This window comes from Hypanus sabinus, chromosome 26 (assembly GCF_030144855.1).
Source record: "Hypanus sabinus isolate sHypSab1 chromosome 26, sHypSab1.hap1, whole genome shotgun sequence".
Lineage (NCBI taxonomy): Eukaryota > Metazoa > Chordata > Chondrichthyes > Myliobatiformes > Dasyatidae > Hypanus > Hypanus sabinus.
In genome coordinates, this window is record NC_082731.1 from 4839230 (window position 1) to 4862994 (window position 23765).

The window sequence follows — 23765 nt, forward strand, 5'->3', positions numbered from 1 at the left end:
GTGGGCGGTTGGGGGGTGTGGAGGGGTGGGTTAGTGGGTGGTTGGGGGGTGTGGAGGGGCGGGTAAGTGACTGGTTGGGGGGTGTGGAGGGGTGGGTTAGTGTGTGGTTGGGGGTGTGGCACGTGGGTTAGTGGGTGGTTGGGGGTGTGGAAGGTGGGTTAGTGGGTGTTTCGGGGTTGTGGAAGGGTGGGTTAATGGGTGGTTGGGGTGTGGAGGGGTGGGTTAGTGGGTGGTTAGGGTGTGGAGGGGTGGGTTAGTGGGTGGTTAGGGTGTGGAGGGGTGGTTAGTGGGTGGTTAGGGTGTGGAGGGGTGGGTTAGTGGGTGGTTAGGGTGTGGAGGGGTGGGTTAGTGGGTGGTCAGGGTGTGGAGGGGTGGGTTAGTGGGTGGTCAGGGTGTGGAGGGGTGGGTTAGTGGGTGGTTGGGGAGTGTAGAGGGGTGGGTAAGTGACTGGTTGGGGGGTGTGGAGGGGTGGGTAAGTGGGTGGCGAGGGGGTGTGGAGGGGTGGGTTAGTGGGTGGCGAGGGGGTGTGGAGGGGTGGGTTAGTGGGTGGCGAGGGGGTGTGGAGTGTGGTTAGTGGGTGGGGGTGTGGAGGGTGGGTTAGTGGGTGTTTGGGGGTTGTGGAGGGGTGGGTTAGTGGGTGGTTGGGGGTGTGGAGTGGTGGGTTAGTGGGTGGTGAGGGTGTGTGGAGGGGTGGGTTAGTGGGTGGTGAGGGGGTGTGGTGTGTTAGTGGGTGGTTGGGGGTGTGGAGGGGTGGGTTAGTGGGAGGTTGGGGGTGTGGAGGGGTGGGTTAGTGGGTGGTTGGGGGGTGTGGAGGGGTGTGTTAGTGGGTGGTTGGGGGTGTGGTGGGTTAGTGGGTGGTTGAGGGTGTGGTGGGTTAGTGGGTGGTTGAGGGTATGGAGGGTGGGTTAGTGGGTGGTTGGGGGTGTGGTGTGTTAGTGGGTGGTTGGGGGTGTGGTGGGTTAGTGGGTGGTTGAGGGTATGGAGGGTGGGTTAGTGGGTGGTTGGGGGGTGTGGAAGGGTGGCTTAGAGGGTGGTTGGGGGGTGTGGAAGGGTGGGTTAGTGGGTGGTTGTGGGGTGTGGAGTGGTGGGTTAGTGGGTGGTTGGGGGTGTGGAGGGGTGGGTTAGTGGGAGGTTGGGGGTGTGGAGGGGTGGGTTAGTGGGTGGTTGGGGGGTGTGGAGGGGTGTGTTAGTGGGTGGTTGGGGGTGTGGTGGGTTAGTGGGTGGTTGAGGGTGTGGTGGGTTAGTGGGTGGTTGAGGGTATGGAGGGTGGGTTAGTGGGTGGTTGGGGGTGTGGTGTGTTAGTGGGTGGTTGGGGGTGTGGTGGGTTAGTGGGTGGTTGAGGGTATGGAGGGTGGGTTAGTGGGTGGTTGGGGGGTGTGGAAGGGTGGCTTAGAGGGTGGTTGGGGGGTGTGGAAGGGTGGGTTAGTGGGTGGTTGTGGGGTGTGGAGTGGTGGGTTAGTGGGTGGTTGGGGGTGTGGAGGGGTGTGTTAGTGGGTGGTTGGGGGGTGTGGAGTGGTGTGTTAGTGGGTGGTTGGGGGTGTGGAGGGGTGGGTTAGTGTGTGGTTGGGGGGTGTGAAGGGGTGTGTTAGTGGGTGGTTGGGGGGTGTGGAGTGGTGTGTTAGTGGGTGGTTGGGGGTGTGGAGGGGTGGGTTAGTGTGTGGTTGGGGGGTGTGAAGGGGTGTGTTAGTGGGTGGTTGGGGGGTGTGAAGGGGTGTGTTAGTGGGTGGTTGGGGGTGAGGAGGGTGGGTTAGTGGGTGGTTGGGGGTATGGAGGGTGGGTTAGTGGGTGGTTGGGGGGTGTGGAGGGGGGGTTAGTGGGTGGTTGGGGGTGTGGAAGGGTGGGTTAGTGGGTGGTTGGGTGTATGGAGGGTGGGTTAGTGGGTGGTTGGGGGGTGTGGAGGGGGGTTAGTGGGTGGTTGGGGGTGTGGAAGGGTGGGTTAGTGGGTGGTTGTGGGGTGTGGAGTGGTGGGTTAGTGGGTGGTTGGGGGTGTGGAGGGGTGTGTTAGTGGGTGGTTGGGGGTGGTTGGGGGGTGTGAAGGGGTGGGTTAGTGGGTGGTTGGGGGGTGTGGAGGGTGGGTTAATGGGTGGTGAGGGGGTGTGGTGTGGTTAGTGGGTGGTTGGGGGGTGGGGGTTGTGGAGGGGTGGGTAAGTGACTGGTTGGGGGTGTGGAGGGGTGGGTTAGTGTGTGGTTGGGGGTGTGGAGGGGTGGGTTAGTGGGTGGTGTGGGGGTGTGGAGGGGTGGGTTAGTGGGTGGTTGGGGGTGTGGAGGGTGTGTTAGTGGGTGGTTGGGGGTGTGGAGGGTGGTTAGTGGGTGGTTGGGGGTTTTGGAGGGGTGGGTTATTGGGTGGTTGGGGGTTGTGGAGGGGTGGGTAAGTGACTGGTTGGGGGGTGTGGAGGGATGGGTTAGTGTGTGGTTGGGGTGTGGAGGGGTGGGTTAGTGGGTGGTTGGGGGGTGTGGAGGGTGTGTTAGTGGGTGGTTGGGGGTGTGGAGGGGTGGTTTTGTGGGTAGTTGGGGGTGTGGAGGGGTGGGTTAGTGGGTGGTGAGGGGTGTGTTAGTGGGTGGTTGGGGGTTGTGGAGGGGTGGGTTAGTGGGTGGTTGGGGGGTGTTGAGGGTGGGTTAGTGGTTGGTTGGGGGGTGTGGTGGGGTGTGTTAGTGGATGGTTGGGAGAGTGGAGGGGTGGCTTTGTGGGTAGCTGGGGGTGTGGAGGGGTGGGTTAGTGGGTGGTTGGGGGTGTGGAGGGGTGGGTTAGTGGGTGGTTGGGGGTGTGGAGGGGTGGGTTAGTGGGTGGTTGGGGGTGTGGAGGGGTGGGTTAGTGGGTGGTTGGGGGTGTGGGGGGTGGGTTAGTGGGTGGTTGGGGGTGTGGGGGGTGGGTTAGTGGGTGGTTGGGGGGTGAGGAGGGTGGTTAGTGGGTGGTTGGGGGGTGTGGAGGGGTAGGTTGGTTGGTTGGGGGGTGTGGAGGGGTGTGTTAGTGGGTGGTTGGGGGTTGTGGAGGGGTGGATTATTGGGTGGTTGGGGGGTGTGGAGGGGTGGGTTAGTGGGTGGTTGGGGGTGTGGAGGGCGTGTTAGTTGGTGGTTGGGGGTGTGGAGGGTAGGTTACTGGGTGGTTGGGGGTGTGGAGGGTGGTTAGTGGGTGGTTGGGGGGTGTGGAGGGTGGTTAGTGGGTGGTTGGGGGGTGTGGAGGGGTAGGTTGGGTGGTTGGGGGGTGTGGAGGGGTGTGTTTGTGGGTGGTTGGGGGTTGTGGAGGGGTGGGTTATTGGGTGGTTGGGGGTGTGGAGGGGTGGGTTAGTGGGTGGTTGGGGGGTGTGGAGGGGTGGGTTAGTGGGTGGTTGGGGGTGTGGAGGGTGTGTTAGTTGGTGGTTGGGGGTGTGGAGGGGTAGGTTGGGTGGTTGGGGGGTGTGGAGGGGTGGGTTATTGGGTGGTTGGGGTTGTGGAGGGGTGGGTTAGTGGGTGGTTGGGTGTGTGGAGGGTGTGTTAGTTGGTGGTTGGGGGTGTGGAGGGTAGGTTACTGGGTGGTTGGGGGTGTGGAGGGTGTGTTAGTTGGTGGTTGGGGGTGTGGAGGGTAGGTTACTGGGTGGTTGGGGGTGTGGAGGGTGTGTTAGTTGGTGGTTGGGGGGTGTGGAGGGTGGGTTTCTGGGTGGTTGGGGGTGTGGAGGGTGGGTTACTGGGTGGTTGGGGGTGTGGAGGGTGGGTTACTGGGTGGTTGGGGGTGTGGAGGGTGGGTTACTGGGTGGTTGGGGGGTGTGGAGGGGTGTGTTAGTGGGTGGTTGGGGGTGTGGAGGGTGGTTAGTGGGTGGTTGGTGGGTGTGGAGGGGTAGGTTGGGTGGTTGGGGGGTGTGGAGGGGTGTGTTAGTGGGTGGTTGGGGGTTGTGGAGGGGTGGGTTATTGGGTGGTTGGGGGTGTGGAGGGGTGGGTTAGTGGGTGGTTGGGGGGTGTGGAGGGGTGGGTTAGTGGGTGGTTGGGGGTGTGGAGGGTGTGTTAGTTGGTGTTTGGGGGTGTGGAGGGTAGGTTACTGGGTGGTTGGGGGTGTGGAGGGTGTGTTAGTTGGTGGTTGGGGGTGTGGAGGGTAGGTTACTGGGTGGTTGGGGGTGTGGAGGGGTGGGTTAGTGGGTGATTGGGGGGTGTGGAGGGGTGGGTTAGTGGGTGGTTGGGGGTGTGGAGGGTGTGTTAGTTGGTGGTTGGGGGTGTGGAGGGTAGGTTACTGGGAGGTTGGGGGTTGTGGAGGGGTGGGTTATTGGGTGGTTGGGGTGTGTGGAGGGGTGGGTTAGTGTGTGGTTGGGGGTGTGGAGGGGTGGGTTAGTTGGTGGTTGGGGGTGTGGTGGGTGGGTTACTGGGTGGTTGGGGGTGTGGAGGGTGGGTTAGTGGGTGGTTGGGGGGTGTGGAGGGGTGGGTTAGTGGGTGGTTGGGGGTGTGGAGGGTGTGTTAGTTGGTGGTTGGGGGTGTGGAGGGTAGGTTACTGGGTGGTTGGGGGTGTGGAGGGTGGGTTAGTGGGTGGTTGGGGTTGTGGAGGGTGGGTTAGTGAGTGGTTGGGGGTGTGGAGGGTGGGTTAGTGAGTGGTTGGGGGTGTGGAGGGTGGGTTAGTGGGTGGTTGGGGGTGTGGAGGGTAGGTTACTGGGTGGTTGGGGGTGTGGAGGGTGGGTTAGTGGGTGGTTGGGGGTGTGGAGGGTGTGTTAGTTGGTGGTTTGGGGTGTGGAGGGTAGGTTACTGGGTGGTTGGGGGTGTGGAGGGTGGGTTAGTGAGTGGAGGTGCTAATCGGCCTCACTGATTGGGGAAAGAAACTGGTTTTGAGTCTGGTGGTCCTGGAGTGGATGCTACACAGTCTCCTCCCTGATGGGAGTGGGACAAACGGTCTATGAGCAGAGTGGGTGGGACCCTTCGTAATGTCACTGGCCCTTTTCTGTGTATACGTGTACACGATGGCGGGTAGACTGATACCAGGGATGTCTCCAGCACTTCTGACATATGGTTTGCTCTGTAGACTTGAGTCAGCGTCGGAGAACACCACAGTACAGAACATCTAGTCAATGCTGCATCTATTATTCTGCCTCGTCCCTTCGATGCTCAGCTGGAACATCGCCCTCCACACTCTGGTAAGCCACGTACTTAGCCGAATCTCCCTTAAATGTTGAAATCAAACCCACATCCCCCACTTCCACTGGCAGCTTGTTCCACACTCTCGCCACCCTCTGAGTGAGGAAGTTCCCCTCAGGTTATTTCACCTTTCACCCTTAACTTATGACCTCCAGTTCAAGTCTCACCCAAACACAGTCTGCTTGCATTTATCCCATGTCTCTCTCATAATTTTAAATACTTCTATCAGATCTCCCCATATTCACCCAAGTTCCTGGGAATAAAGTTCTAACTTATTTGACCTTTCCCTAGAACTCAGGCCCTCAAGTACCAGCAAAATCCCTTGCTGGCCACCGCGTCCATGCTCTGTGACCCAAGCCATGATCTGGGCCTAGATCGGGCCCCACCTACTTTTTTCTGGAAGCTTAAACACAAATTCCATGCACCTTCCCTTGCCAAAGAACTTGTTAAAACTACTCCAATGAGTAACACTCTGCTCTGCCCCAGGCTTTACAATCTGATTGGGCGCCACAATAGTGTAGCGGTTAGCATACTATTCAGCCTGTCAGGAAGTGGCCTGGTCGGGGGAAGTGCCTGGTGTGTAAGGTGCTAGTCTTTGGCTTGAGAGTCTCTGGCGAGGAGACTACGCCAGGCACAATTGGAGAGGGTGAAGACATGACCGCTAAGCTGATTCAGTGTGCTACATGCATGATGTGGGAGGTCAGGGACACTGATGGTGCCCCCGTCTGCTACAGCTGTGGAAAGTGTGTCCAGATTCAGCTTCTGAAGGAGCATGTTGCAGCACTGAAGAAAGAACTGGATGACCTCAGGTTTATCCGCAAAAACGAGGGTTTTCTGGACAGGACCTACAGTGAGGTCGTTACACCGAGGATACCGGAAGAGAGAAAGGGGGCGATGATGAGGAAAGAAAGGATGCTTGAAGTACAGGAGACCCCAGGGAATGTACCTCTCATAAACAGGCTCACCTTCTTGGAAGCTGTCAGGACAGAAGATACTGCCAGACTGAGAGGCCGACAGGTCTGCAAGCCAAAAATTGGTGCAGAAGCAGAGCCGGGGAGTCAGAGATCAGGAAGAGCCGTGGTAGTAGGGGACTCCATAGTAAGAGGTATGGAAAGGGGTTTCTGCGGCAACAGGTGAGATTTAAGGATGGTGTGTTGCCTCCCTGGTGCTAGGATCCAGGACATCATGGACCGATTGCAGGGAATCCTCAAGGGTGAAGGTGAACAGCCGGAAGTGGTAGTGCATGTCAGCACAAAATGACATCGGGAAGAAGAGGAAGGACATTCTGCAGCGGGACTTCAGAGAACTTGGAAGAAGGCTGAAAAGCAGGACTTCCAGGGTGGTTATCTCTGGTTTGCTTCCAGTTCCTCGTGCTGGAGAGGGCAGGAACAGGGAGATAATGGATCTGAATGTGTGGCTGAGGAACTGGTGCAGGAAGCAAGGATTTACATTCTTGGTCCACTGGGATCTGTTTTGGGGTAGGGATGAATTGTACAAAAGGGACGTATTGCACCTTAATAGGCGGGGGACCAGCATTCTGGCAGACAGGTTTGCCACTGCAACACGGATGTGTTTAAACTAAGTAGTGGGGGAGGGGAGGGGATGAACTGGAAATATAAAGATGGAGTTAAAGGGAAAGTGAAAATAAGAAGAGTTAAAAAGGACAACAGAATCAATGGAGTAGAAAGATCAAGAAGAGATCATACAGTATGGCCAAGTGAAATAGGAATTGATATGAAAGGAGAGGGGAGTGACAAATTAAAAGTATTATATATGACTGCACGAAGTATAAGGAATAAAGTAGATGAGCTTGAGGCTCAGCTGGAAATTGGCAAATACGATGTTGTGGGAATAACTGAGACATGGCTTCAAGCGGACAGGGCCTGGGAAATGAATATTCAAGGATATACATCTTATCGAAAGGACAGACTGACTGGAAGAGGGGGTGAGGTGGCTCTGATGGTGAGGAATGATATTCAGAACCTTGTGAGGGGGGACATAGAATCAGGGGATGTAGAGTCAGTATGGATAGAACTGAAAAGTTCTAAGAGTAGAAAGACCCTAATGGGAGTTATCTACAGGCACCCAAACAGCAATCTGGATGTAGGGTGTAAGTTGAATGAAGAGTTAAAATTGGCATGTCCCAAAGGTAATGATACAGTTGTCATGGGGGATTTCAACATGCAGGTAGACTGGGAGAATCAGAATGGTACTGGACCCCACGAAAGGGAGTTTGTGGAGTGCCTCTGAGATGGATTCTTAGAACAGCTTGTACTGGAGCCTACCAGATTTAGTGTTCTAGATCTAGATTCTAGATTTAGTGTTGTGCAATGAATGGGATTTGATCAGGGACCTCGAGGTAAAGGAACCATTAGGAGGTAGTGACCATAATATGATATGTTTTAACCTACAATTTGAGAAGTAGAAGGGAAAATCGGATGTCTCAGTATTACAGTTGAACAAAGGGAACTATGGAGCTATGAGGGAGGAGCTGGCCAAAGTTCAATGGAACAATACCCTAGTAGGGAAGACTGTGGAACAACAATAGCAGGTATTTCTGGGAATAATGCAGAAGGTGCAGGATTGGTTCATTCCAAAGAGGATGAAAGATCCTAAGGGGAGTAAGGGGTGGCCATGGCTGACGAGGGAAGTAAAGGGCAATATAAAAATAAAAGAGAAGTATAACATAGCAAAGATGTGCGGGAAACCGGAGGACCGGGAAGCTTTTAAAGAGCAAGAGAAGATAACAAAAAAGGCAATACGCCAAGAAAAAATGAGGTACGAAGGTAAACTAGCCAAGAATATAAAGGAGGATAGTAAAAGCTTCTTTAGGTATGTGAATAGCAAAAAAATAGTTAAGACCAAAACTGGGCCATTGAAGACAGAAATGGGTGTATTATGGGGAACAAGGAAATGGCAGATGAGTTGAACAGGTACTTTGGATCTGTCTTCACTAGGGAAGACACAAACAATCTCCCAGATGTAATAGTGGTCAAAGGATCTAGGGTAAAGGATGAAATGAAGGAAATTTATATTAGGCAAGAAACGGTGTTGGATAGACTGTTGAGTCTGAAGGCTGATAAGTCCCTGGGACCTGATGGTCTGCATCCCAGGGTACTTAAAGAGGTGGCTCTAGAAATCGTGGACGCATTGGTAATCATTTTCCAATGTTCTATAGATTCAGGAACAGTTCCTGCTGATTGGAGGGTGGCTAATGTTGTCCCACTTTTCAAGAAAGGAGGGAGAGAAAACAGGGAATTATAGACCGGTTAGCCTGACGTCAGTGGTGGGAAAGTTGCTGGAGTCGATTATAAAAGAGGAAATTACGACACATTTGGATAGCAGTAGAAGGATCAGTCCAAGTCAGCATGGATTTATGAAGGGAAAACCATGTTTGACTAATCTTCTGGAGTTTTTTGAGGATGTAACTATGAAAATGGACAAGGGAGAGCCAGTGGATGTAGTGTACCTGGACTTCCAGAAAGCTTTTGATAAAGTCCCACATAGATTAGTGGGCAAAATTAGGGCACATGGTATTGGGGGCAGAGTACTGACATGGATTGAAAATTGGTTGGCTGACAGGAAACAAAGAGTAGTGATTAACGGGACCCTTTCAAAATGGCAGGCTGTGACCAGTGGGGTACCGCAAGGTTTGGTGCTGGGACCGCAGCAGTTTACAATGTACATTAATGATTTAGATGAAGGGATTAAAAGTAATTTAGCAAATTTGCCGATGACACAAAGCTGGGTGGCAGTGTGAAATGTCAGGAGGATGTTATGAGAATGCAGGGTGACTTGGACAGGTTGGGTGAGTGGGCAAATGTATGGCAGATGCAGTTTAATGTGGATAAATGTGAGGTTATCCACTTTGGTGGCAAAAACAGGAAGGCAGATTACTATCTAAATGGAGTCAAGTTAGGAAAAGGGGAAGTACAATGAGATCTAGGTGTTCTTGTACATCAGTCAATGAAAGCAAACATGCAGGTACAGCAGGCAGTGAAGAAAGCTAATGGCATGCTGGCTTTTATAACAAGAGGAATTGAGTATAGGAGTAAAGAGGTCCTTCTGCAGCTGTACAGGGCCCTGGTGAGATCCCACCTGGAGTATTGTATGCAGTTTTGGTCTCCAAATTTGAGGAAGGACATTCTTGCTATTGAGGGAGTGCAGCGTAGGTTCACAAGGTTAATTCCCGGAATGGCGGGACTGTCATATGTTGAAAGATTGGAGCGACTGGGCTTGTATACACTGGAATTTAGAAGGATGAGAGGCGATCTGATTGAAACATATAAGATTATTAAGGGATTGGACACTCTGGGGGCAGGAAGCATGTTCCCACTGATGGGTGAGTCCAGAACTAGAGTTTAAGAATAAGGGGTAGGCCATTTAGAACAGAGATGCGGAAAAACTTTTTCACCCAGAGAGTGGTGGATATGTGGAATGCTCTGCCCCAGAAGGCAGTGGAGGCCAAGTCTCTGGATGCATTCAAGAGAGAGTTAGATAGAGCTCTTATAGATAGCGGGGTCAGGGGATATGGGGAGAGGGCAGGAACGGGGTACTAATTGTTATGATCAGCCATGATCACAGTGAATGGCGGTGCTGGCTAGAAGGGCCAAATGGCCTACTCCTGCACCTACTGTCTATTCCAGCTCGGAGTGTCGGAGTTCTAGCGTCCTCTGGAGGGAGTCTGTACACCCTCCCCTTGGAATGTCTGGGTTTTTTCTGGGAGCTCCTGTTTCCTCCCACAGTCCAAAGACACACCAGTTAGGAGGCTAATTAGTCTTTGTAAATTGCTCCGTGATTAAGCTGGGGTTAAATCGGGAGCTGCTGCATGGTGCAGCTTGATGGGCCACTGTAAACAAGTAGTTATTCTCAGCTCAGCATCGCCCCCCCTCCATTTCCTGTAAACATGGAACCACGTGCAAGAGTGAAATTGTGCTTTTGTTTACTTAGTATTTGATCAGAAATTAAAGCAAACTCCTCTGCCCCCGCCTAGGCAACTAAACCCACCAGCAGGAAAGTTAACAGATTATGGAGAATGAAAATTGGAAATGGAGGGAGTTTGGGAAGAGGTTGGGGATGTGTTAGAGGGAGAGAGAAAGGAAGAACCGGTGTGGGTAGGCTGAAATTGGAAAACTCAACGTGCGTGCCATTGGCTTGTAGACCACCCAGGTGGAATACCATGTTTTCTGGCAGTGGACGAGGTTGAGGACTGACTGGTCAACGTGGCAAGAGCTGAAGAGGCCGACAACTGGGAGCCCGAGATGGCCGCAGGTGCTCAGCTGTACTGCTGTCCATGTGGAGTTTGCACGTTCTCCCTGCCACCAAAACAGAAGGTGTTGAGAATACCCAGCAGGGCAGGCGGCACCTGAGGAAAGAGAAACAACGGGCTTTGCAGGCCTCGGATTCTTCCTCAGAAGAGACTCTGACCAGAAAAAGGTGACTGTTTCTCTCTCCACAGATGCTGCCTGAGCTGCTGAGAGCTTCTTGCATTTACAAGCTTTACTGCAGATTTCCAGCGCCTGCAAATGCACAAGCTCTTCCTGGTGCTCTGGTTTCCTCCCACATTCACACAAAGACATACTGGTTGGGTTGCTAATCAGCCATGGGACACTGCCCAATGGCAAGTGGGGAAAGATCAATGGGCACGCAAGAGAGAAAATGCGCAGTGGGGAATTCGTGGGGGTATGGATTTGCTCCAAGGGCCTGTTACCGTGCTGGACCCAGGACATGCCCTCTCCTCATCGAGGAGGTCCACACGCCTGAAACACACTCAACATTTCAGGAACAGCTTCCCCCCCCCCCCCCCCCCCCACTATCAGACTTCTGAATGGACATTGAACCCCTGAGCACTACCACACGTGGCAGAGCAGCAGGCAGCGGGCAGCCATTACAGCTCTGGTGCTGTTTTCCGAGGAGGCTCATTCCACGTGGAGTGTGTGGGTCTTCTACGCATCCTCCAGTACTATCCCACAACCCAACCATGTACCGGCTAGGTTAACTGGTCACTGTAAATGATTAATTAGGGTTAAATCAAGGTTTTCGGGGGGTTGCTGTGGCAGCAAGTCTCGAAGGACCTACACCGCGCTGTATCTCTAAGAATTTACTTCTCTCTCTCTCTCTCGTAATTCTACATTGCAATTTCTACACTGCTATATTGCTAGAAGCAATTTCTGTATTGCTTCATTTTATATTGCAAAGTACTGCTGCCACAAAGCAACATATTTCATGATGTATGCCAGCGATATTAAACCTAATTCTGAATCTCTAAATTCGAAGCCCCTGAGCAGCAGGTCAGTCATATTGGGGGAGTGGGATTCATCCACCACTCCCATTCAGTCACTGACCACCAGCACGGTCATAACAGACCGAAAGGCACCTATGAATCTGCTACCATCCCGTGTCACGGGGCTTGCCACGAGCATACGTGTGTAGTAAATAAAGGAAGTCATACTATTTATAACGATATGTAATAATTTGCTTGGCTTCCTTCCTTCAGCATTCATTGCAGCAAAAGGGAGAACTTTGCTAGGATCCTGCTCTTTGGTGAATGACTTTGATCACAACCAACCAGAGGCTTCATTGATTGCCACCCTTTGTGAGGAAGTTAGTGGGATGACACTGGGCATTACTTTGACATCTCCAGTCATTTTATTAACGTAGCCTGCGACAGCACGAGCAGAAAGTGCTGCTGCTGCATTGTGACGAGACCAGGGTCAGGCTCCAGGGAAGTGAGGAGAGCTGCTGTCCCATTCATTCTGTGCCGACTTCCTCACGAAACTTGCGTTTCAGTATCAGTCTGCACAAATTACTCAGCCCTTCAATGCCACAAATGACAGCTTGCATTTATGTAGCGCCCGTAACAGCGGCGTTTTCAGAGTGTTCCAAAGCAGGTAGGAGTTTAGGAAAGCTGATGCCGAAGACTTACTCGGCCACGGCAGAGGATGATCACAGCAGCATAACTGGAGGGTTTTCGGAGAGATACAGAGGTGCGGAGGGGCGAGGCTTGAGGCTGCAAATAGATGACGAATCTAGCTTACAAGCCGATTTTTTTTTGGAACAAGGCCAATGCTCCACCCAAACCAACTCATCGAAACACAAGTCAGAAGTTTAAAAAGACTGCAGATGCTGAAAATCTGAGACCCAAAACACAAACTTTCTTTTTCCACAGATGCAGCCTGACCTGATGTGTGTTCTGTAAGTGTTTGTTAATCGCATAGAGAGTACACAGATTACACAGAAATTTAAAAAATTAAGACAGCGAGGCCAGGGGCAAAGCATGATCCAGTGTTCAGCTCAACTGTCCCAGGAGGTTTTACTCGTCTCAGCACTGAACTGACTCTGTGGCCGTGGCTCATTCTGCAGCCATCAGGCCCCTGGACTGGCTGTGGCAGTGAAGACTCTGTGGCCGTGGCTCATTCTGCAGTTCATGTTATTTGCTTACTTTAATTATTTGCATGATTTGTTCTTTTTAAAAATGCACATTGGATGTTTGATGGTGTTTCTCTGTGGATCTTTTATTGTGTTTCTTTCTTTTCTAGCTGCCTGTAAGATGGTGAATCACAAGGTTGTACCTTAATAACAAATGCACTTGGAACTTCAGAAGTGTTTTGTCCTGGGAGTTTATCATGCATGTGTTGCCTACCACAGTCCTTGGGCACCTGGAAACCAGTTACCGAAAGGACTGTGACATTTACAGTCAGAGTTACAATTGGCTCTTGCTTCTATCCTCCTGTCAAACATGTCCATTTCTACCCCCACCACCCGCCACGGTTCCAACCTAACTTACAAACTTTCCCTTCTGGCTGTCAGGGTTAATGTATGAGGAACGTTTGATGGCCCAGGGCCTGTACTTACTTAATTATTTTACTTTATTGTCACCAAACAATTGATACTACAGCATACAATCATCACAGTGATATTTGATTCTGCGCTTTGCGCTCCCTGAAGTACAAATCGAATTAAATAGAATAATTTAAATTATATATCATAATTAGAAAATAGAAAAGAGAAAGTAAGGTAGTGCAAGTCAGGTCCGGATATTTGGAAGGTACGGCCCAGATCCGGGTCATGATCCGTTCAGCAGTCTTATCACAGTTGGAAAGAAGTTGTTCCCAAATCTGGCCGTACGAATATTCAAGCTCCTGAACCCTCTCCTGGAGGGAAGAGGGACAAAAAGTGTGTTGGCTGGGTGGGTCGTGTCCTTGATTATCCTGGCAGCACTGCTCCGACAGCGTGCGGTGTAAAGTGAGTCCAAGGATGGAAGATTGGCATGTGTGATGTGCTGGGCTCTGTTCACGATGTTCTGCAGCTTCTTCCGGTCTTGGACAGGACAATTTCCATACCAGGCTGTGATGCACCCTAGAAGAATGCTTTCTACGGTGCACCTATAAAAATTAGTGAGGGTTTTAGGGGACAGGCCAAATTTCTTCAGCTTTCTCAGGAAGTAAAGGCGCTGGTGGGCCTTCTTGGCAGTGGACTCTGCTTGGTTAGACCAAGTCAGGTCATTTGTGATATTCACCCCGAGGAACTTAAAGCTTTTGACCTGTTCTATCTGCGCACCACCGATGTAGATGGGGTTGTGCGGTCCACTACTCCTTCTGAAGTCAACAACCAATTCCTTCGTCTTGCTGACGTTGAGGGATAGGTTATTGTCTTCATACCATGCCACCAGGTTCTTAATTTCCTCTCTGTACTCAGACTCATCATTACTCAAGATAAGGCCTACAATCGTGGTGTCATCAGCAAACTTATATATTGAGTTTGATGGAAACTTGGCTACACAATCATGGGTGTACAGTGAGTACAGCAGGGGTTGAGTACACAGCCTTGTGGGGCACCGGTGCTCAGAGTGATTGTAGAGGAGAGCTTGTCCCCTATCTTTACAGCCTGGGTCCTGTCTGTGAGGAAGTTGAAGATCCAGCTGCAAATCTGAGTGCTAAGACCCAGGTTCTGGAGCTGAGGGATCAGTTTATTTGGAATGATGGTATTAAAGGCAGAGCTGTAGTCAATGAAAAGGAGCCTTACATATGCGTCTTTATTCTCCAGGTGTTCTAAGGAGGAATGTAGTGCCAGAGAGATGGCACCTGCCATTGACCTGTTGCTCTGGTAGGCGAATTGCAAAGCGTCGAGGTTGACCGGTAGGTTATGGTTGATGTGTGCCATAACCAATCGCTGGAAGCACTTCATAGCAATTGATGTCAGAACCACAGGTCGATAGTCATTCAGGCATGCCACATTGCTTTTCTTCGGCACTGGGATTATCGTTGTCTTCTTAAAACACGAGGGGAGCAGGGACTGAAGCAGGGAGCAGTTGAAGATGTCAGCAAACACTCTAGCTAGCTCGCTTGCACGGGCCCGGAGAACCCGCCCCGGGACGCCATCTGGGTCCGTCGCCTTCCTTGGATTTATCTTCAGGAAGGTCTTCTAACGTCTTCCTCGGTGACGATGACTCTTGATGCCACCAGGTCCGGTTCATCCGGGGGGGTGGGACGCTCCTCTGCTGTTTGAATCTTTTGTAAAATATGTTAAGTTCATCAGAAAGAGAAGCGCTACAGTTATTGATATTCTCAGCCTTTTCTTTGTGCCCAGTGATCTCATTTAGACCCTGCTATAGTCTACTGGCATCCCTCTGGTTAGCCTGGGCTTCCAACTTGGCTCGATATTTCTTCTTGGTACCCTTAATGGCTTTCCGGAGTTCACGACTGGATTCTGTATAATGACTGGTATCCCCAGACCTAAAAGCCACAGCTCTAGCCTTCAAAAGGGACTGGACCTCATAATTCATCCAAGGTTTCCGGTTAGGGAATACCCAGATCATCTGGCGAGACACACAGTCCTCTGTGCATTTCCAGATAAAGTCCGTGACAGCTGAGGCATACTCATCGAGGTTAGCTGCCGAGTCCTTGAATACTAACCAGTCCACCGATTCAAAGCAGTCACGGGGGACCTCACCCGTTTCCTCTGTCCAACGCGACACCACTTTTGACACCGTGACCTCCCGCTTCAGTTTCTGTTTGTAAGCCAGGAAGAGGAGTACAGCTGATGGTCCGATTTTCCAAAGTGAGGTCGTTGGACAGAACGGTCAGCATCCTTGACTGCTGTGTAGCAGTGGTCAAGTATATTCGGGCCTCTAGTGGAGCAGGAGACATGTTGGTATAACTTTGGCAGCACTTTTCTGAGGTTGGCCTGGTTAAAGTCCCCGGCTGTAATGAGCAAAGCCTCTGGATACCTGGTCTCAAGTTCACTGATATTGCCATACGGTGTATTCACACTCACTAGAGTTTATAAGAATGAGGGAAGGATCTCTTTGAAATCTATTGAATATTAGTGAGTATGTTACCAATAGTGTGGGAGCTTAGGACCAGAGGCCACAGCCTCAGAATGGCAGCATATCCCTTTAGAACAGAAATGAGGAGGAATTTCTTTATCCAGAGGTCAGTGAATCTGTGGAATTCATTGCCACAAGCGGCTGTGGAGGCCAAGTCATTGGGTATATTTAAACTGGAGGTTGAAAGGCAAAGGATACAGGGAGAAGACCGGGGAATGGGGTTAAGTGTTCCAAGTAAATTTATTTCCAAAGTATGTCTTTGTCATCATATGCTACTATGAAATGCATTTTTTGCGGGCATTCAAAGTAGAACAAATAGAATAGAATCAATGAGAAACTACATACAAAGACTGACAAAAAAAGTAAATGCATAGTACTGAGAACATGCTGAGAACTAAGAGTGCAGTGAGTCCACAGTCAGAGGGAAAATAAATCATCAAATGACAGCACAGGCTTGATGGGCCAAATGGCCTATGTCATATAACTGGATGGCCTTCACTCACTGCTGTGATTCCTACTTTCAACAGTTGGGCCCTTAAGTCACGGTGGAAACTTTCGTTTCCAAAGGCCAATCGCTCTCAGGTCTCGGTGGGGGCCTCAAAGCCGGCAGAGATCGTGCAGTCAGGAGGGCTGATTGGCTTGGTGCAAATCTAAAACCACACGGGGAGGAAGTGCGGATGACAGCACAATGTTCCCTCTGCACATTACAGAAACCTCTCCGCTCCTCCTCCAAAACCACCAAGTGATTCGAGCTTCCGTCACACATTAGTCCAAACCACTGAGCTGTCCGAGGCGAGGGAATATTCCTCCCTTCCCTACACCCAAGGGCTCACCTTGGCTCCTCACACAGAGCCTCACTGAAGGTGGAGAAGTGCCATGGTCTATTCGAGGAGAAATTTTGTTACATTAGCCCCCAAAACTATATACTGTGCACCACACCCCACGCTGCACAGTCGAGTGGCAAAGGTAGGCAGCAGTTACGCCTTACTTTGAACGGGGGCAGACTGAGAAAGATCACTGTAAACTGGTAGCTGATATCCAGCACAAACCCAATAGGCCAAAGGGCTGTAGGATTCCACAGCAAACTCACTGGGACAAAAGGCCCCTTTCTTCGTTGTACTTGACAACTCCACATAAATATTTCTGAGACTTGCAGGCCAGTGAGTGAACAGTAACGTGTCGAGAGAGAGGGTGACAGCTCTCCATCATGTTGGCACAGCAGCTGATGGTTTCAGCATTTAACACATGGAGCCCCTTCACCTCCGAGACTGTAATTAGGCACCCACACCTTGTGAAGGAATTAGCCTTTTCTATGCTTAAGTGGAGTAAGGTATCTGATATTCCAATGTTCTCCAACTGCTGACTACCCACACACCACAAATCTCAGCATCCAGTGTCCCATTCACCAACACCCTGTCCTCACAGGAGTGACAATGCCCAGCGTCCCATTCACCAGCACCCCATCTCCAATGAGGTCCAGTGTACTGCTCCCCAATACCCCTTCCCCCCGGGGTCCCATCACCCAGTGTACTGCTCCCCAATACCCCATCCCCCGGGGTTCCATCACCCAGTGTACTGCTCCCCAATACCCCATCCCCCCGGGATTCCATCACCCAGTGTGCTGCTCCCCAATACCCCGTCCCCACTGGGGCCCCATCACCCAGTGTGCTGCTCCCCAATACCCCATCCCCCCGGGGCCCCATCACCCAGTGTGCTGCTCCCCAATACCCTGTCCCCACTGGGGCCCCATCACCCAGTGTGCTGCTCCCCAATACCCCGTCCCCACTGGGGCCCCATCACCCAGTGTGCTGCTCCCCAATACCCCATCCCTACTGGGGCCCCATCACCCAGTGTGCTGCTCCCCAATACCCCATCCCCCCTGGGGCCCCATCACCCAGTGTGCTGCTCCCCAATACCCCGTCCCCACTGGGGCCCCATCACCCAGTGTGCTGCTCCCCAATACCCCATCCCTACTGGGGCCCCATCACCCAGTGTGCTGCTCCCCAATACCCCATCCCCACTGGGGCCCCATCACCCAGTGTGCTGCTCCCCAATACCCCGTCCCCACTGGGGCCCCATCACCCAGTGTGCTGCTCCCCAATACCCCATCCCCACTGGGGCCCCATCACCCAGTGTGCTGCTCCCCAATACCCCATCCCCCCGGGGTTCCATCACCCAGTGTGCTGCTCCCCAATACCCCGTCCCCACTGGGGCCCCATCACCCAGTGTGCTGCTCCCCAATACCCCATCCCCCCGGGGTTCCATCACCCAGTGTGCTGCTCCCCAATACCCCATCCCCCCGGGGTTCCATCACCCAGTGTGCTGCTCCCCAATACCCCATCCCCCCAGGGGTCTCATCAAACAGTGTGCTGCTCCCCAATACCCCATCCCCCCAGGGGTCTCATCAACCAGTGTGCTGCTCCCCAATACCCCATCCTCACTGGGGCCCCATCACCCAGTGTGCTGCTCCCCAATACCCCGTCCCCACTGGGGCCCCATCACCCAGTGTGCTGTTCCCCAATACCCCATCCCTACTGGGGCCCCATCACCCAGTGTGCTGCTCCCCAATACCCCATCCCCCCTGGGGCCCCATCACGCAGTGTGCTGCTCCCCAATACCCCGTCCCCACTGGGGCCCCATCACCCAGTGTGCTGCTCCCCAATACCCCATCCCCCCTGGGGTTCCATCACCCAGTGTGCTGCTCCCCAATACCACATCCCCACTGGGGCCCCATCACCCAGTGTGCTGCTCCCCAATACCCCGTCCCCACTGGGGCCCCATCACCCAGTGTGCTGCTCCCCAATACCCCATCCCTACTGGGGCCCCATCACCCAGTGTGCTGCTCCCCAATACCCCATCCCCCCTGGGGCCCCATCACCCAGTGTGCTGCTCCCCAATGCCCCGTCCCCACTGGGGCCCCATCACCCAGTGTGCTGCTCCCCAATACCCCATCCCCCCTGGGGTTCCATCACCCAGTGTGCTGCTCCCCAATACCCCATCCCCACTGGGGCCCCATCACCCAGTGTGCTGCTCCCCAATACCCCGTCCCCACTGGGGCCCCATCACCCAGTGTGCTGCTCCCCAATACCCCATCCCCACTGGGGCCCCATCACCCAGTGTGCTGCTCCCCAATACCCCGTCCCCCCAGGGGTCTCATCAACCAGTGTGCTGCTCCCCAATACCCCATCCCCACTGGGGTTCCATCACCCAGTGTGCTGCTCCCCAATACCCCATCCCCCCTGGGGTTCCATCACCCAGTGTGCTGTTCCCCAATACCCCATCCCCCCTGGGGTTCCATCACCCAGTGTGCTGTTCCCCAATACCCCATCCCCCCTGGGGTTCCATCACCCAGTGTGCTGCTCCCCAGTACCCCATCCCCCCTGGGGTTCCATCACCCAGTGTGCTGCTCCCCAATACCCCATCCCCCCTGGGGTTCCATCACCCAGTGTGCTGCTCCCCAATACCCCTTCCCCCCTGGGGTTCCATCACCCAGTGTGCTGCTCCCCAATGCCCCGTCCCCACTGGGGTTCCATCACCCAGTGTGCTGCTCCCCAATACCCCATCCACACTGGGGCCCCATCACCCAGTGTGCTGCTCCCCAATACCCCATCCCCCCGGGGTTCCATCACCCAGTGTGCTGCTCCCCAATACCCCATCCCCCCTGGGGTTCCATCACCCAGTGTGCTGCTCCCCAATACCCCGTCCCCACTGGGGCCCCATCACCCAGTGTGCTGCTCCCCAATACACCATCCCCAACGGGCCCCATCACCCAGTGACCTGCTCCCCAATACCCCATCCCCCCCAGGGTTCCATCACCCAGTGTCCTGTGCTACAATACCCCCCCAGGGTTCCATCATCCAGTGACCTTCTCCCCAATACCCCATCCCCCCCAGGGTTCCATCACCCAATGTCCTGTGCTACAATACCCCCCCCCCCAGGGTTCCATCACCCAGTGTCCTGTGCTACGATACCCCCCCAGGGTTCCATCACCCAGTGTCCTGTGCTACAATACCCCCCCCCCCAGGGTTCCATCACCCAGTGTCCTGTACCTCATCAGCTCCCAGTCAACTGCTTAACTTCTACCTCCCCTCATTAACCACCATCCTCCACATTCTCCTACCCCTGCCTCTAACTTACTCCCCCAACCCCTTCGGGATCTCCGCTCCGATTCTCCCACATTCCTTTCCTCGGCCACAGTCAAACCTCAGACCATCCACCTCCCATCCCAACCCCCCCCCCCCCCCCGAAATACAAGCAGTACCCTACAAATACAATTTGTTGTTGCCTCTGAACAGCAAGCTGTGATGTAGAGACAGAGAAAAGTGATATAGAAGTCGGCCCTTCGGCCCACTGAGTAGATGCTAACCACCTACTTGCGTTAATTGCATTCTATTCTCCCCAAGTTCCCATCAACACATACTGAGAGAATGTTACAGCGACTACCTCTTTTGATGCTGGCGGATACTGGACGAACGTGCAAACTCCACACGGACAGCACCCGAGAGCAAGATCGAACCCGCCTTCCCCCCCCCCCACGTCATCCGAAACCCCTCACCCTCCTGACCCCTGAATCCTTACTTTCCGTGCCTCTGCTCTCCGTGAAAGGAGCCCAACTTTCACCGAAGGCTGCGGGACTGCGAAGGGCCAACCTACCAGTTTACGCCCGCCTCCTGTCTGCGGAGTCCGTCCACGGCGCGGTGGCTCGGCGGCTCCCGGGCTCAGCCCCTCTGCGCCGCGGGACTGAGCGATTCGCGTCCCCCCGCTCGCAGACCTGCGGTCACTCGGATCGAGCGAGCGAGTGAGCCGGGCCAGCTCCTGTTACAAAGGCTGACATCAGGATCACATGATTCCCAGAAACCGGGAGCGGCGCCAATCAGAGCGCGTTCCCGTCTCCGGCTCCCCGATCAATGCGAAGCCGAGACCCTTCAGCACCGGACAGGAAGGGGGCCGACACCGGAATAGAAGGGTGGGGAGGGGAGAAGGCGATAGGGGAAGCCAGGTGCGTGGGAAGGTAAAGGGCTGCAGGAGCAGGAACCTGAGAGGAGAGCAGTGGACCGTGGAGAAAGGGAAGGTGAGAATTTTGCAATTCTGTTCAGCTTTCTTACCTCTGTGGCAATTTCTGACCAAAACAAAAACGGTCCAATTTCTTCTTGTCACTTTTCTCTTAGCAATCACGTACCTGAAATCAGGCAATCATAAACTGCTCACATTGCACGTCCTAACGAGGGGTCTCAGCCCAAACTGTCAACTGGCCCCTTCCCTCCTCCCGCCCCGGGGGTGGGGGACATGTGAGGGGTAACAGTCCTATGGGGTTTATGGAACATAATAGAACAGTACTGACTGGATGGAGAAGGAAAAGGCTTTCTTCTTGTAAAATAATTTGCATTATGAATACATTTTACTTTATCTGTGACACCTGATGTACAGTAGACTGGGGGAGGCTGCTTCGTTGAACACATTGACTGCTGCAAAAGGTGAGATTCCCATTTACATTCCGACATGTCAGTCCATGGCTTCCTCTCTGAGGCCAAGCTCAGGTTAAACCTCCTATTCCATCAGGGTAGCCTCCAACCTGATGGCGTGTACTTCAACCTCAATAACTTCCAGTAATTTCTTCCCCTTCCCCTTCTCCATTCCGATCCCCTCGACTCCTTCTCACCTGCTGACAACCTCCCTCCTTCCTTTCTCATATGGACAATTTTTTTCTTGTGTTAGATTCCTCCTCCTCCAGCCTTTTACTTCTTCCACCTGCACCCTCCCAGCTTCTCACGTCATTCCCACCCCTACCCACCTACCTTCCCCTGACCTGCCTTCGCCTATCACGTGCCACCTTGCACCCCCTTCACCTTCTTATTCTGGCTTCTTTCCCCCTTCCTTTCCAGTTCTGATCGAGGGGTTGGCTATTGATTCTTCTCCACAGATGCTGCTTGACCTGCTGAGTTATAAACAATTACTGCACGGAAACAGGCTATCTCGGCCCTTCTAGTCCATGCTGAACACTTACTCTCACCTAGTCCCACTGGCTCGCACTCAGCCCATAACCATCCATTCCTTTCCTGTCCATACACCTATCCAATTTTACTTTAAATGACAATACCGAACCTGCCTCTACCACTTCAACTGGAAGCTCGTTCCACACAGCTACCACTCTCTGATAAAGGAATTCCCCCTCGTGCTACCCCTAAACTTCTGCCCCCTAACTCTCAACTCATGTCCTCTTGTTTGAATCTTCCCTACTCTCAATGGAAAAAGCCTATCCACATCAACTCTATCTATCCCCCACATAATTTTAAAAACCTCTATCAAGTCCCCACCCAACCTTCTACGCTCAAAGAATAAAGACCTGACTTGTTCAACCTTTCCTTGTAACTTAGGTTCCCCCAGCTTTTTGTGTGTGTTGCTCTGGATTGCCAGTACCTGTGAAATCTCTTGTTTATGATTTGCTACCTGCCCAGCTGAGTTCGTCCAACATTTTGTGTGTGTTGTCTTGAACAAGATTTCTGGCATCTACAGCTTCTCCTGTGTCACATTCCCGGTGCACCATATAAAGGCTGAGAACTATACAGCACAGAAAAAGGCTCACATATACAAGAGAGACAGCAAATGCTGCAAGGCTTGACCATTGCACACAAAATAATGGAGTGCAAAATAGCTTGTCTTTACTTATCCCATTTCCCGGCACTTGATCTGCAGACACCTCTGTCTTGCGAATTCATCCAGAGATGGGCGGTCCCAGCTTATCCACACACTACATATGAATCTCATCCAGAGATGGGCAGTTCCAGGTTATCCACACCCTTATATGAATCTCATCCAGAGATGGGCAGTTCCAGGTTATCTACACCCTAGATATGAATCTCATTCAGAGATGGTCTGTCCCAGGTTATCCACACCCTACATGTCAATCTCATCCCGAGATGGTCTGCCCCAGGTTATCCACACTCTACATATGAATCTCATCCAGAGATGGGCAGTTCCAGGTTATCCACACTCTACATGTCAATCTCATCCAGAGATGGTCTGCCCCAGTTATCCTCACCCTACATGTCAATCTCATCCAGAGATGGACTGTCCCAGGTTATCCACACCCTACATATCAATCTCATCCAGAGATGGGCAGTCCCAGGTTATCCACACCTTACATATGAATCTCATCCAGAGGTGGTCTCCCCCAGGTTATCCACACTCTAGATATGAATGTCATCTAGAGATGTTCTGTCCCAGGTTATCAACACCCTTGATGTCAATCTCATCCAGAGATGGGCAGTGGCATGTTCTCCACACCCTACATGTCAATTTCATCCAGAGATGGTCTGTCCGAGTTTATCCACACCCTACAAGTCAATCTCATGCAGCGATGGCCAGTCCCGGGTTATCCACACCCTAGATATGAATCTCATGCAGCGATGGTCCGTCCCTGGTTATCCACACCCTTATATGAATCTCAGCCAGAGATGGTCTGTCCCAGGTTAACCACACCCTATATATGAATCTCATCCAGCGATGGTCCGTCCCTGGTTATCCACACCCTACATGTCAATTTCATCCAGAGATGGTCTGTCCAAGTTTATCCACACCCTACATGTCTTTCTCATCCAGAGATGGTCGGTCTCAGGTTATCCACACCCTACATGTCAATCTCACCCAGAGATGGACTGTCCCAGGTTATCCACACCCTGCATGTCAATCTCATGCAGCGATGGCCTGTCCTCGGTTACCCACACTCTACATGTCAATCTCATCCAGAGATGGGCAGTCGCAGGTTATCTACACCCTAGATATGAATCCCATCCAGCGATGGTCCGTCCCTGGTTATCCACACCCTACCGGTCAATTTCATCCAGAGATGGTCTGTCCGAGTTTATCTACACCCTACATGTCAATCTCATCCAGAGATAGTCTGTCCCAGGTTATCCACACCCTTATATGAATCTCATCCAGAGATGGTCTGACCCAGGTTATCCACACCCTATATATGAATCTCATTCAGAGATGGGCAGTTCCAGGTTATCCACACCCTACATGTCAATCTCATCCAGAGATGGTCTGTCTCAGGTTATCCACACCCTACATGTCAATCTCAACCAGAGTTGGTCTGTCCCAGGTTATCCACACCCTACATGTCAATCTGACCCAGAGATGGTCTGTCCCAGGTTATCCACACCCTACCGGTCAATTTCATCCAGAGATGGTCTGTCCGAGTTTATCTACACCCTACATGTCAATCTCATCCAGAGATAGTCTGTCCCAGGTTATCCACAACCTTATATGAATCTCATCCAGAGATGGTCTGACCCAGGTTATCCACACCCTATATATGAATCTCATTCAGAGATGGGCAGTTCCAGGT

At 52.6% G+C, this 23765-nt stretch overlaps 1 protein-coding gene and 1 long non-coding RNA gene across 5 annotated transcripts in view; one reads left to right on the forward strand and one right to left on the reverse strand.

The window, feature by feature from the left end:
* The window catches only part of pld3 (phospholipase D family, member 3), a 62720-nt gene extending 42476 nt beyond the window's left edge, over positions 1-20244 (reverse strand). Inside the window, exons 1-2 of one of the 3 annotated variants that reach the window (XM_059951408.1) lie at positions 20069-20244; positions 12014-12097 (exon numbers count right to left, since the gene is read on the reverse strand). The gene's annotated coding sequence lies outside the window, so the exon portion shown is untranslated. Of the gene's footprint in view, positions 1-10266; positions 10354-12013; positions 12098-20068 lie in introns of those variants that run through there. The other 2 variants (XM_059951407.1, XM_059951409.1) reach the window with 2 other exon arrangements.
* Positions 20245-20355: 111 nt separating this feature from the next.
* Positions 20356-23765, forward strand: part of LOC132381811 (uncharacterized) — a 58683-nt gene continuing 55273 nt past the window's right edge. For both annotated transcript variants that reach the window (XR_009508122.1, XR_009508121.1), the window contains exon 1: positions 20356-20486. This is a non-coding gene — a long non-coding RNA (uncharacterized LOC132381811). The remainder of the gene's footprint in view (positions 20487-23765) is intronic.